Source organism: Crinia signifera, chromosome 2, assembly GCF_055691185.1.
Source record: "Crinia signifera chromosome 2, ASM5569118v1, whole genome shotgun sequence".
Lineage (NCBI taxonomy): Eukaryota > Metazoa > Chordata > Amphibia > Anura > Myobatrachidae > Crinia > Crinia signifera.
Window position 1 is genome coordinate 291,499,742 of NC_139218.1, and position 15,140 is coordinate 291,514,881.

Consider the following 15,140-nt stretch of genomic DNA (forward strand, 5'->3'; position numbering starts at 1 on the left):
CGGGGAGGTGGGACATATCTATCATGTATTTTGGTTTTGCCCAAAGGCACAGCAATACTGGAGAAAAGTCTTTGATCTTATTGGTAAGGTACTAGGAACTGTAATGACTCCTTCCCCACAATTGGCTCTGTTGCATATATACCCGACAGTAGTGTTAGCAAGTCAGCGATACGTACTGGGACACATTCTTATTGCAGCACGAGCAGCCCTAGCGAGACCTCCACACAAAATCATAATAGATCTAACCTTGCAATTTGGCTTAAACGAATAAATGAATTCTTATGAATAACATAGAATATAGTCTGATATAGGAGGTAGGATGTGCAACTGTGTACTATGGAAAGTATGAAACCCATGGTTACATAAGATTTGTAACGTATGTGATGTTAATTATTAAAGGATGTGTATTTCGTATTTTGATTACCCCCCTGGAATATATCCTTCCCTACACCGTTATAATTTCTTCCTTTTTTACTTTTTTTTTCTATTTTTAATTTAATTCAACTTCCTTTCTTTTTTTCCTTGTATTCTGTAAGGATTTGTTTGTATATTTGGAGAAAAAAAAAGACATGCGTGCACCGAATTCTGGTGGATGGTGCAGGGTGGCTGACAACTGTATGAGGCTAAAGAGTTCCACTTACACAAGTAATAGGAAAGAGGTTGTTGCGTTTTTAGAGAGCCACAACTTACTTTAACACTAGTTAAACACAATTATATAATTATTAGTCCACAGATTTTTTTTCTTTAGTCTACTTTTTAGCTTCTTTACTGTCCATCATGCTTATAATGGATTGCATTGGTCTGTTCTAGCTACACTGTTATACAGTCATTGTAAATCAAAGTTTTAGAAATGCAACATAAAATAACAGAACCATTAAAATAACCATCACTAGAAATGTTAAACTTGATAAATATATTTTTTCATCCTTGGATATTTAATGAATTAAGCGTGGTTTTACACAAATAATAAATTATGCTAAAATGAAAAATACAACCAAAACAAAATATAATAGAGGGTTTTTATTAGCACTAAGGATTGTTACCATTATTTTACATTGAAAAAAAGCATAAAGTCATATAATTTAAGAATTAAAAAAAAAATCAAATGGACCAGTAGAATACATGGGCCTGGAGTTACAGTACAGCTGTGTTCTGTAAAATATATGTGTTAGTGTTAATCTAACACAGATAGTCCTTGGGAAACCTTCACTGAGCTTGATTTTTTAATGTCATTAATTCATTTACAACCATAAAAATCAGATTTAAGGTCTAATTAGTGACTCACAATGATTGAACTTGACCACCCTTGTCAGGTATAAGTGAAATTAAATGCATTAGTCAACAAGAATAATGTCATTGGACATCATTTTTTATCATTGTAAGTTTTGTTGGAGTTCTTTAAGTATGTTAAGTCAATATCTTCATCCTTTGAATATCATGAAAAAAAATGTTCTTTGTCCTGACATTTACCGAGGACATAAAATGCTGACATTTCAGCAGTTATCTTGTGTTCTTTCAAGCACAACACTTATGACATATAAGTCATATTTGCAGAGATAAAAGTTTCCCAACTGAATTTAAAATCGTATAATTTGGAAACTATTGTCATTTTGAAAGATGTGTATCTGAATATTTCCTTCAGCTATATAATTAAAGAATACCGGTGATACTGAAAATAATTAAATGAAAACATTGTATACAATTTTAGCTTGATTTAAATTATGGTACGGACTGGGCATAACTGGAGTGTTTGTATACAGATCGAGATGGAGCCGATGCAACTGAGGTGCGCGTGCATGTGAGATGCTTGCACACCCCATTTGTCTAAATGGATGCGCGAGCATGTGAGACGCTCGTGCGGCCCTGTCCCAGCGATTGATGCGCCAAGATGACCTGTTGGCGCTAAAAATTAGCAAAAGAGGGTCTGATTCAGACAAAGTCAAAGTTCCATGGAACTAAGCAATTATCATCAGAATGCGCATGCGTTCGCATTGCGCATGCGTCAAGGTGCTGCTGCATTCCTAGACACAATAAGGATGTCCCCACAACATGAATGACAGGAAGTGACTGTATGGGGGTGTTAACATGGTGTTAGTGGGAAGCTGGAAAATGTGAGCTGTTGGTAGCTCTCGAGGACTGGAGTTGGCTACCCCTACTCTAATATATCTGTCGGTCTTATACAATTGTGATATATACATTCATACAATGTGGAGACCATTTAGAATTAAAATTCCACCATGACACTAAAATTGGGACCCCCATGCTGATGTGATCCTGAGTAAAGCGCTAGGTAAAGCTCTGCAAGAATTAATCATCATTGTAAGGCTTCTTGGCACATCCTAGCCCCCCCCCCCCCCCCCAACCAACCAATACTTATTGTCTCCAGCTCCTCAAGTTAAATGGTAGAGGTTGCGTCTTAGAAGTGCCACAGCTGCCACCTACATTAAGTAGGTCTTCCATAATAGGCATGTTTGATTTTGCAATAGGCAGACTCAGTGTCCGCCCCCCCCCTCCCTCCTGTAACCTAGGAAGCTGCATTCATCTGCTTAATTGTAGAGCTGGCCCTGTACACTCCTAAGTATGGAATCCCGAATTAGCAGATGTGCACACTTGTATCTGGAATAAGCCATGTTGCGATGCAAAGTCTACATATAAAAATTGGGTGCAAATTAAATTTTCTGCCTGCAGGGTAAATTTTTGTTGCTTTCAAATGTATTGTTGCCCACAAATACTGGACAGCTTTATTTTTATGTTGTAAATATTATGTGACTTTGCGCACCCCCCCCCCCACTCTACATTTTAAATATTTGCATCTTTTTAAATATGCATCATTTGCAGTGCAACATGGTTTAGCAAGGTTTCTTGCCATGTTTTACTTTGCTCCTAAATCAAGATCAGCCCTTTAATAATAATATCTCCAATTTTTACAAAGCAAATCAATTCAATTTGGAATAAGGCAGCTGTCCACCGGAGGGATGAGTCTGCAGTGGGGAGAAAAGGGATTCATTTTCTGTAATTGACAAAATGATCTGTTAATCATCCTGGTTCAACCTGCCAACTGCTGGTATTTACAAAATGCAGTAATTTACACAATCTTGTTTCTGATTACAGATTTGTAGGCCTCCCATATGGTAATGAAATGATCATCTGTATTCTAGCACCATGGGCAGGTTGGCCAATAAATATGTACTACCAAGCATGGATGCGGTAGGGACAAGACTGTTTACACTATAGAAGCAGGACAGATAGATTGTAGTTACTTCAGCAATCTTAAAGTGGGAGGAAATAGAAGGAATTGAAGCAGCAAGTGGGTTATAGTGAGAATCTTTGATTAATGCACATTAATCTTGTATCCAGCAAAGGAACTAAATATATTAATAATAGATTCACCAGGACAGACTGGGAGGAGATTGAGACAAAGAGAAGCATGTCACCTGCAAACACAGAAAGTATAACATCCCACTGACCAATCCTAGTACCTGGGACGGTAACAGAAATCTGAATGGTATACTAATATTTCTGTCCACCCTCCCTTGGATCTTAAGGCCCATACACACACAACGATGTGTCAGTAACGACCCATCGTTAACTACCATCATTCATTTTCACCCTTCAAGTGAAAATGAACGACCTCATCATTGCAGGTGATCACTGGTGCACGACGGATGACAAAGGACCACAAAGGATGAAGGACCTTTTTCTATTGAAAAAACAAACATTGTTAACGACCATAGTCAAATTGACCTGCATGCATGGACGATGGCTATGGTCTTTAACGACCCACGGGTACGCGCATCATTGGTAGTCGTCCATCATTCACAGCATAAACACTAGACAATGTTACAAGATTCACCTCCTAAATGACCCCGAACGAAGTCATTCTGGGTTGTTCAGGAGGTGATATATAATGGGGTCATTCATCATCATTAAGAAGACATCATAGTGTGTGTACGGACCTTTAGACTCAAACATCCATCCGCTGCACAGTGGGCCATAAACATCTACTATATATATATATATATATATATATATATATATATATACACAATCCAAATTCCCCTTGTAGGAGGAAGCAAGGAGCACTCGCCAATGTGGTAAAGAATTTTTATATATTTATTCAAAAAAGACAAAAATAGCACAGAAAAATATGTCCAAAGAATTACCTCCTCCGACGTTTCGATCCAGCTTAGGACCTTTTTCAAGGAGAGTTTGTAGCAAAGTCACGATCACAAAAAAAGTCAAATAGGGCCACCAGTATAGAGGTTAATCAGCTGCTGCTGTCAGACACCTACTGACAAGCCGCCCCGTCCCGGATATATATACCCATTCTAAGCGCCAAAGTCAAATTGAGAGAGCCTCCCTGTAAGCATACTTGTGTGTTGGCTGGCACTCCCAGAAGCAGGTCCAAATAGATGCTGACCCGGTGCCTTCCAGCGCGGACCCGTGGGTCCCAATGCAGGGTTTTGGGAAATCAGGCGGCACTCTCGGTTTTAATGAAATAGTGAAGCAAATTTATTGTCCGACATGTTTCGGGCACTGTATGCCCGTCCTCAGGGATCAATAGTGATACACAAATGAACGCAATATATACACACAACCAAGTGAAAAAACCTCCCCCTGTGCTCCACAATCACCGCCCCTCTCACCTGCACTTTCCATTGCTTACCCTCACTTCCGCCCCCTCACCGCGTGTGCCGCTCCGTCCGGTGCCATTGGGGAGGCCGTCGCCATGATCAGCTCTCAGCCACTCCCCATGACTCCCCATGACGTCAGCGGACGCCTCCTTACGCTGTGGTCCGGCTTGCAAGCCAGGCCTCGCTCTGGATTCTGCAGAGGGACAGTTGCCATGGCACCTGGGGATACAAAAAATCAAACTGTAAAAATCAATATGTAAAATGCATGTTACAATGTAAAACTGTGAAATAAGAGGCTGCTACAGCCATAAAAGAGGCGATTAATTCACCAATCAATTGCTAAAAGTGACAAGAATATTTTTGACCAAAACAATTAGAAAAACAATTAAAAAAGACAATTAAAAACTTGCAGTCCGGGATTTATGCACTGGTGTATTCACAGGGTGGGTATCATAGCTAGTTATAGGCGCATCTGAAAGATGCATATGTACATCATCTTGATCTATATAATAGTGCCATTAGCCCATACCTGTCTGTCACAGCAGTGCATAATATTCGGGGAGCAATGTAGCAACATAATTCATATTTTAGATGGAATACATGATTAAATCTGATATTACAAAAAATGATACATTCCATGTTGCTCATTCAAGCCCCGAGGGGAGAGCGTGTCCAAAAGGTGAATCCACCTCGACTCCAGCTGTAGAAGCATTCTTTTTCTGTTGCCCCCCCTGGGTGGTTCTGGCACTTGGTCTATGATCTTTGACCTAATACTTGCTAAAAAGGCTGCTTTAAGTTTATTGGCTGTGTCACATGCAGCTCAATGCTGGCAGGTCAAACAGTAAGCCACCCTCACACAGGCCGGAAGATAAAGATCAAGCATTCGGTCACATGTTCCAGCAGGTACATCATATACATTCTGTCTTGTCCATGTGGGCTTTACTACGTGGGCAAGACAGAGTTTCAGTTTAAAGAAAGAATGGCGAATCATCGCCTAGCCATTAGACAGGCCCTAGCAACGGGCCGGAGTGAACAGCCAGTTGCGAGGCACTGTGCCGAGAAAAAGCACAGTGTAGCAAGTATTAGGTCAAAGATCATAGACCAAGTGCCAGAACCACCCAGGGGGGGAAACAGAAAAAGAATGCTTCTACAGCTGGAGTCGAGGTGGATTCACCTTTTGGACACGACCTACAGTCTAAAGTAATGAAAATAAACATTAACATCTTCAAAGGATGTTAATGTATTGTTAGGCAATATTACATTTCCATAATAAAGGAAGTGACAAAGCTAGAGATGTTTAAAAATATGACGTAATAAAACATACTCAAATCAAAATACAAAAGCATAGACCAGTGTCACACAAGTATATAGAAAATCCTAGAATATGTATGCACGACAAATACCTAAAAGTAAAATGTATAAGAAATGAATATTGACTATTTGTCAAATTAATGGTGTCAGATAACAGTCATCAAATTACAGAAACGATGTAAAGGATAATTGTTCGTTGAGTCCATTAGGTTGTACTGTTTGAAGTTTATAGATCCATTTTGCTTCAAGCTGTAGCAACCTACGGCCCCTGTCACCCCCTCTGGAATTGGCTGGAATGCAGTCTATCATTTTGTATCTCACTGAAGGTAAGGAGTGATTATGGGATTTAAAATGACGGGCAATTTTTTCCATTTGTCCACAGTTCTCGGGAAACCTCCAACAGCATTCACCTCCTGAAGGGACTCCCTTATTATTTCTTCCTGTGCATGGAGCTTTTTCCAGATAAGGAGCCTGGTTAGTTAGTTAGTTGGGCGCCTACTATAGTTAGTACGCTCATACCCCCACTATCCATGTCGGCATGGAGTTGACTTTATATAATGTGGCGAGTGCAGCGAGGGGACACGGAAAACTAAGCAAATAGCTTAGTGGGCGCCCAACTAACATATAAGTACCGGAGCCTGATAGTCACAGGCTCAGTGGCAGACAGGAAACAGCTCTTCTTATAATTTGATTGGATTTTGTGTCTACTGTTATTTTTTCCTGTTACAGTTTGTCTCTGTCTCCTCACCCTTGTCCATGACTAGTTGGGATGCTGCATCCATCTGCTCCTCCTGACTCTCTGTGAAACCAAGCACAAAAACATCTCCTGGTCAAGCTTAAAAGCCCTTGAGATCAGCTGCAGGTTTTATTTATGTCTAGGTTTCTGGACAGACTATTAAATCAAAATAACTGATGTACTAATTAGCCACAAAGTTTTTTTTTTTTTGGTCCACCCGGGAGAATGATATAATTTTGAGAATTTAAAAAGGGATATCAAATACATTGACAGCAGTTTTCAACTCACTGTCGAAAACCGATGCATAGCAAATTCTATAAATTAAACCAATAATGACAAATTGGACTAGTAAATTTAGTCTTTGGACTTTGTTTAATGTAATGATTTTGATTCATTTTTGATCAATATTTCACAACTCCTTTATTCGGGAAGCCCTACAGTGCATGTTTTCCAGGTATATTTACTGATTCACAAGTGAAATAATTAGTACCACCTGCTGATTTTACAAATGTGTTACTCAATAATGAGTACCCTTGTGTTGGAAAAAAACTTCTTTATACGGTATTTCACATGTTGTGGCACCTTGAATAACCTACTGTAATTCGAATGTTTCACATACTTGATATTCCATATTTGAGCGCCTAATTTTTTTACTCAAATTTCAATATTCATTTCTTATACAGTTTACTTTTAGGTATTTGTCGTGCATACATAGTCTAAGAATTTCTATATACTTGTGTGACACTGGTCTATGATTTTGTATTTTGATTTGAGTATGTTTTATTACTTCATATTTTTAAACATCTCTAGCTTTGTCACTTCCTTTATTATGGAAATGTAATATTGCCTAACAATACATTAACATCCTTTGAAGCTGTTAATGTTTATTTTCATTACTTTAGACTGTAGGTAATGCTCCAAAAATGTGTCCATATCATGTAACTTGTCTATATTCTTGTATGTCGTTGCCTAACAACTGGCATACGTGCTCTGTAATATTATGTCACAAGCACATTCAATTAGATATTTACACATATAGCAGTGTGCAGCCAGGTGAGTACTATATGTGCCAAAATAGGTGTGTGTGTGTGTGTGTGTGTGTGTGTGTGTGTGTGCTTTCTGGTGTGAATATCAGGGAAAATGGACCAGGAACAGATTTCCACTTAACATAATTTAGGTAGCACAGCTTTATTGTAGTATGCACATCGGCAGTGCCGTTACTAGACATGTTGGTGCCCTGTGCCAAAAAAGGACAATGCAGTCTGAAGGTGCATGTCAAATATACAGTAATGTGGCTCATGGAGAAAGTACCAATCCACATTACACCATACAGTATTGTCCGTTATTCACATTATACCACATAGTGCCGCTTGTACACATTTCACTGGAGCTGCACACAGTGTCACGCTGCACTGCAGCAACAAATGCAGGGTAACACCACATTGCACAGTGCACCTCTGTGGGAGTTACAGTGTGCATCATATGCAGTGCATGATACAGGGTTGTTTATATACTATGCAAGATACAGTGCAGGATACAGTATTGGTCAGATGGGATACGGTGGATGGGTCGACCATAAGATGGTCAACAGTCATTAGGTCGACTCAATTGGGTCGACATACTGAAATCCGACACACACTGTAACCAACACTGTATCTGAACGGGTGTGGATGGGTTAGTCGACCATAAGATGGTCAACTGTTGAGTCGACATTATGGAAGGTCGACAGGGGTCCAGGCAGGGGCGTAGCTAAAGGTTCATGGGCCCTGGTGCGAAAGGTCAGCTTGGGGCCCCCCTACATACAACAAAATTAAAATCTCAGTCTCGGTCCAAGAAAATAAAAGCTGACAAGCCTGACAGGACTGGAGTCAGTGCTGTTGTGGAACTACACGTCCCACTGTGTGAGACTGTGCTAGGTAGAGGGGTGGGGTTGGGGGGAGACCATCGGAGATAGTATCGGGGAGAGTTAGGGCTATAGAGAGGGTGTGGGGTGGGGGTTTGGGAGCACAGGTAAAGAGAGGAGATGGAGTATGTTAGAGAGATGGAGAGAGAGGGGGAGCATGGGGAAAGAAGTGGGGAGAAGAGAGGATAAAGTCTATGGGCAGAGAGAGATAAAGAGAGAGAGAGATAAAGAGGTGAGACAGAGGGTTGAGAGAAGGAGCAGTGGCAGGGGGAAAGAGAGCAGGGGAGAGAGAGCAGGAGAGCAACCCCAGCCCCCCCCCCCCCCCCCTATAGATGGTGCGGTGTGCTTCTGTGAACCTCCCCAAATCCCCCCCTTCCCTCCCCCTCCAAGAGGAAAGGTTGCACTGTATACCTCGGCAGCACCGGGTTCCACTCACCAGTGCCAGGCTACCACTGGGTCTCTGGACCGCATGGCCGGGTCCCCGCACCTCAGGTCTCCAGAGCGCTGCTGGTTTTTCACATTGCTGCGCTGGGTTTTCACTGCACGCACACTGTCGCGCCGGGTCTCCTGTCATCAGCCCCGGAAGCAGGACAGGTCAGACAGCACACTTGTATTTCGCGCTGTCTGGCTTGTCACTAAAGAGTGACGTTGAGCCACAAGAGAGAGGCAGGACCGCCTCCCCAGCGCTACGCTGCATCTGTTACGCTGATGGCCCCTTCATATTCAATTTCTATGTGGATAGGACGGTAACTGGGGGCACGGGACAACAGCACTATTTTAAAGAATTGACAGGGTGCAGGGGATTGCTACAGTAGCTTGGTCTCGGGAGCCAGGAGGAAGACAGTTACACGGGACAGTGGCGGGGGTTGGGCCCCCTGGCTCAGGGGCCCGGTCGCATCTGCGACCGCTGCGACCCCTGTAGCTACGCCACTGGGTCCAGGTCGAAATGGGCCAAGGTCAACTGGCCCACTGTGTGGGGGTCCTGAGGACCGGAGTTGAGAACCACTGTTCTAGAAGATAATAAATAGTATAGTCCATAGCAAGACCCCATGTGAAATACACATCTAAGTAAATTTCCCCCATAGAGTCTTAGCTGCAAAACATTTTGACAACTTGAAAAATCTAATTTGTATTTGTGTTGCACAAGACAGCAGTGCAGATTCATCATTTTTTCCTGAGAAATTGACCAGTACCTAGTTTGTACAGACATGAAGAAATTGTTGTGTTCATCTCTTTGTATAGTAACTGCTTATCTTCTTCAGTAAGTAACTTTATAATACATATCAATTCTACAGAAGCAGCATGTAGTCAATGTAAAAAAAGCTAAGGAGAGCCCTTATCTCAAAGCTTACAAGGTGAAATTTTGACATCAAGTCTGACTTTTTATTTTGAATTATGCATACATATTTATTATTATAATCATCCTTTATGTATATTTATTAATTAGGACAGCTAACAATGGCAGTATGTGCGGGTCCTATCCGTTTACACTCTATTCAACATGGCATTTGTTACAGTACAATAGGATTATTTCGCAGTTACTGGTGCATTTTAGGCTGACAGTACTAAAACAAACATCCAAGTGCCGCCCCCCAACATGTGCCTCATGGGAAATTCGCCACTGACTACTACTACTATTACTACTACTAATAATAATAATAATAGTAATAAATTATATCACTCAGTGTCATCAACGGGATGCCTCGTCACAAATGCAGTCACTGACAATTTAGTCAGATCGGACTGCATGTTCAGATGATCTGGCTTATAATTAGCAATGCATATGAGGACGCATTGTTAACAATATAGTGGGTAAACAATTAATGATATGCATATATATAGTGCGCATAATAATCATTAAAATCAAATAGTATGTGCCCAGCTTTAGACTGATCATACACTTAAAAGATTTAGGGTGACATTCTATGGGATGAGATTTGTGTTTTTTGGCGAATATTAGTAAAAAAAATGGCGACATCGCATTTTTCCTTGAAATCGCATATTTAATAGGATGCGCTAAGGGACGGATATCGCATATTATGTGCGATAACTCATGCGGACCAAAAGTGTGTGAAAAAAATCGCATTTTTATCGCATCCAGATGTTTTCGTACAGAAAAGTATACAAATCGCTTATTTAATGAGATGCGTTTTCGCAAATCGCACTTTTAAGGTGTCTAATAATCGCACTTTTTTCAGACCAGGTTCTGTTGGGCGATTTGGCCCAGAACTCACTTTGGTCAAGTGCACAAATGGTTAATTTCAGCACAGGTGCACTCAATTTTACTCAGAAACACCCCTACATATACCCCAACATCATTAAGGACAACTGTGAGGGTTTGAGACATGGAGATTTTGCAGAGTGGTTTGGAGTTGCTGATTTGTGATGTGGCCCATTTGGAGGAGCTGCGCAAGAGGGAGGAAGCTGCACACCAGATCCAGGTAGCCCCCCGACTACTGCGTACCCCACGTATGTATCGTGCTCGGCTGTACCTGGACTCCCTCTCGGATCAACAGGTTGTGGGGATGTTTAGGCTGAACCGCAATAACCTGTTGGATTTATATGAGCAGGTGAGAGATGATTTGGACCCTTTTGGGGGAGGCAACTATGCAGTGTCTGGGCTGCAGAAATTAATGTGTACCCTCTACTATTTGGCCACTGGCTCCACTCTGTGACCTCATGGTCCTTGGGGGTATCACAGCCCACTTTCTCTAAGCATTTTACTCATGTGTTACTTGCTTTAAAGAAGTTGTGGCAGACATACATCAGATTCCCACGTTCTGAGTTGATGTCGCAGGACCACAAGGTTGCTTTCTATAGACTCTCAGCATTCCCTCACGTGCTGGGAGCTATAGACTGCACACACATTGGAATTAGGGCACCGCACGTGCGGGGCCACGTCTATGTCAATAGGCGTGGGCGGCACTCCCTGAACGTGCAGGTTGTATGTGATGCTCATCTGAAAATCCTAAGTGTTGTCGCAGGCTTTCCTGGGAACTGCCATGACGCCTATATTCTGAGGCACTCAGCGCTCTGCAACCGATTCAACCAACAACAAATGCCAGAGGGCTGGCTACTTGGTAAGTACATTTTTACATATTACCCTCTCTGTCTTATTTGTACTTGCTCAAATGTGTGTGCTTCCATTTTCACAAGCATATTGCTCTTGTCCCAGTGTCTCCTGTTTGCACAATGCACATACCTTACCATATAAGGCAATAACTTCCTATCTGTGTTTTAGGTGACTCAGGATATGGGTGTGTTTCCTGGCTCATGACACCTTTGCGCTCCCCAGAGGGCCCTGCACAGCACCGGTATAATGAAGCCTATATTGCAACCCGCAATGTGGTGGAGCGTACATTTGGCGTATTGAAAAGTAGATTCCGGTGTTTGGACCGGTCATCGGGTACGCTGCTTTACCACCCAGCAAAAGTAGTGATGATCGTCCAGGCTTGCTGCATGTTACACAACATAGCCCTGTCCCAACCTGCCTATGTGGAGGAGGAACATGCAGCAGTCGTGCAGGAAGCCCAACCTACCACACTTCGGGTAGTGAGGGGTACGCAGAGGGGGAATCTGGTGCGTACTGTACACAAATCATCAGGTGTTACTTTTCTGGTAAGCACATGTGCCCTGTATTCCAACATGTACCTTTGCTGTAAGTGTATTCATAAACAAATTATTTAGCAATACCATCTGTTTCCACCCACATTTAGCCTAATACACAGAGCCCAACTGATGCAGCTGGTGGTGCTGACCTATCCCTTGCTGTAATCAACCTTGTAATTACATTTGTAACATGTATGAATTAAGTTTGCTCTAAAACATGGCTCACCTGGTGTTGTGGAACTACACGTGCCAGCATGCCCTGACACACAATAACCATTACAGACCAAACAATGAGTGCCAAAGCTTGCTGGAATATGTAGTTCCACAACCTTTGACGGGCTAGAAGTTACCCAACACTACTTTTCAGCAATCCCATTGTCATATACCATTACAATATGTCATATTTCACACAACAATTGCTTTAAAAATAATACACAGACAAAATGGTATGCGTTTAGACATTTTTACTGCAGTATAGTATGTCATAAACAACCTGCATTTTTGTCACTCAAACATTCAAACTGTCGGGGGATGTAACAAGATGTATTGCATATTAGATGCAAATTAAAAATGTATAAAAAATATGACCTATTTTCTCCCTCCATCAGGCCACCCTAAACCACTTCTTGAAGCTGCACCCAGGCCACCCCGGGTCCTAATACTCAGATGGGGTGGGGAAGTGGGGGAGCCACTTACTGGGGTGCTAGATACACTACTCAGTGTAGATGCTGCTGCACCTATGACATTGCCTTCCATCTGCTGAAGTTGTGCCTGCATACCTATTAAGGCATTGGTCTGCACTGTGCATGATTGGCTAAATGCAGCTATACTTTGCGCAAGGCTGCCAATATGGCTATTCTGTTCCCTTACAGCAGAAGTAAGATCTGCAAAACGGGTGTCAATGCTATTAGCAATGCGCACATGAGTACCTACACCAACCCGTACACTCCTTGAAATTTTTCTTAATTGAAGAAAAGTGTGACGCATGTACCCCTGGATGTTCCCTATTTGCAGGCTTTGGGAGGCCATAAATTCAATTTGTTTCTCTTTGAAATTTACCAAGGAGTTAGCTATTTGTGCAGCAGAAGTTGCTGTATGGGGTGTGTTTGTGGGTGGGGGTGGGTTGGGAGTCACCCCACTTGGGGGATGATCACTCTGTGATGACGTCTGTATTTCCTCCTCAGCCGCAAAGGTCTCCACGCGTTCGAGAATGATGTCCATTTCGTCCAACATCATCATAGAGGATTCTGTTGGTTGTGTTCCTAGTTGTACAGTACCTGTGGATACAGATGAAGAGGTAAGTACTGATGCAGATATAGGCCAGTCTCTCTTCAGTACTGTTTTTGAAAGGGCTTGAGATGCTGAACGCACATACCTAGGGGTATTATGTACTTACACATGTACCCCGATACTGCATGTAACATTGACATTAATAATAAGTGAGATGGCTAGGTCAGATTACATTCATTTCCGTTGCAATGTAGCAGCAGGAGATGAATGTATTGTGAGATATTGTTGATGTGACATGGGTGTGTGTACTGTATGTGTAATGGCCTGTTTTTTGTTCATTTACCTGCTTCCACAGATTCTGCACCAACGGGCCTTCTTTTCTTTGATGCGTGAGCACTTCGGGACGGACAATCTGTGAAAGGAAAGATGGGCAGCCATTATGTACCTTGCAATGGATAAGCATTTATGCCAAAAATACATTGAAATGACATTACTGGACAATACTTCCTTTGGTTAAGGACTACATTATTTAGTCCCCACATTATTTGACATATGTTTTTCACCTGAATTTTTAGTTAGATTATTATTAAACTATTGGACACATTACAACTGGTGGATAATCTGTGGTATGTAGGCATGGCAGCTAAACCACCAGTACACCAATGTTTTTTGGGCCACATACATGTTAAGCTGCTAGAAATAATGTTAAAGTGTTGATCAATATCAGCAGTTGTGGAACTACAAGGCCCAGCATTATGACCAATTTGAAAGTAGGAGCAGGCAATTTTTTGTGCTTGACCTTGCTGGGCTATGTAGTTCCACAGCAGCACTTTACTTAACATAACAATACAAGTGAACATTACAGTTTGAAAACATTGCCATGTATGTTTAAGATTGCATGTGGTCACACTTACCAGCCCTGGATGGCGTTGGCGGCCTATCGGTATCCGCGACGTGCATGCCAGGCAGGACCTCAGGGGGTATGATTCTTTTGAGCTTGACCTCATAGGACGTGTAGCAGACAGTGGTGGGGCTTCCTCCGCCAGTCTTGGTGGCCTCCTCCAACTCCATGGCCATTTTACTTTTGAGCTGTCTCTTGATGTCGTTGAACCTCTTCTTGACATTTCTGACCAGGCGCTTGTGCTGACTTACAGCGTTCACCGCCTGGGTGATGTCCTTCCGCATAGCCCTTTTCCGCTGTGCAGTGCTCTTGTGGTGACTTTTCCCCAGCAACCGGTCAAACACGGGTATGATAGCCCGGACAAGCGCAGCATTTTCCTCGTAGGAGAATCTGACCTTTCGGCCACTTTTTGTGCGGCCAGCTTCTACCTCCTCCTCCTCATTTTCTACTCCAGCCATGTACCCCTCCTCCTCCATGCCAGTGTCTTCCTCCTCCTCACCTCCATCTTCCTCCACCTCTGACATGTGGCCCTCCTGCAGCTGCTCTGGGGTATGGAATAGGTCCTGGGTATAGGATGGGGATGCCAGCGGATCCTCCACCTCCTCCTGCTGGGGCTGGTCTGCCAGGGCCTTGTCTGGGGCTGGCCTTGCTGTGGCCATGCTGCCTGCCACACTGCTGCCACTCCCTGTAATGGAGGACGACCTCAGCAGTCCTCTGCTGCCTCTCCCACTTGGCTGGCTGCTGTCACTGCTCCCTCTGCCACTTCTCCCTCTGCCACTGCTCCCTCTGCCCCCTCTGCCACTGCTCCCTCTGCCA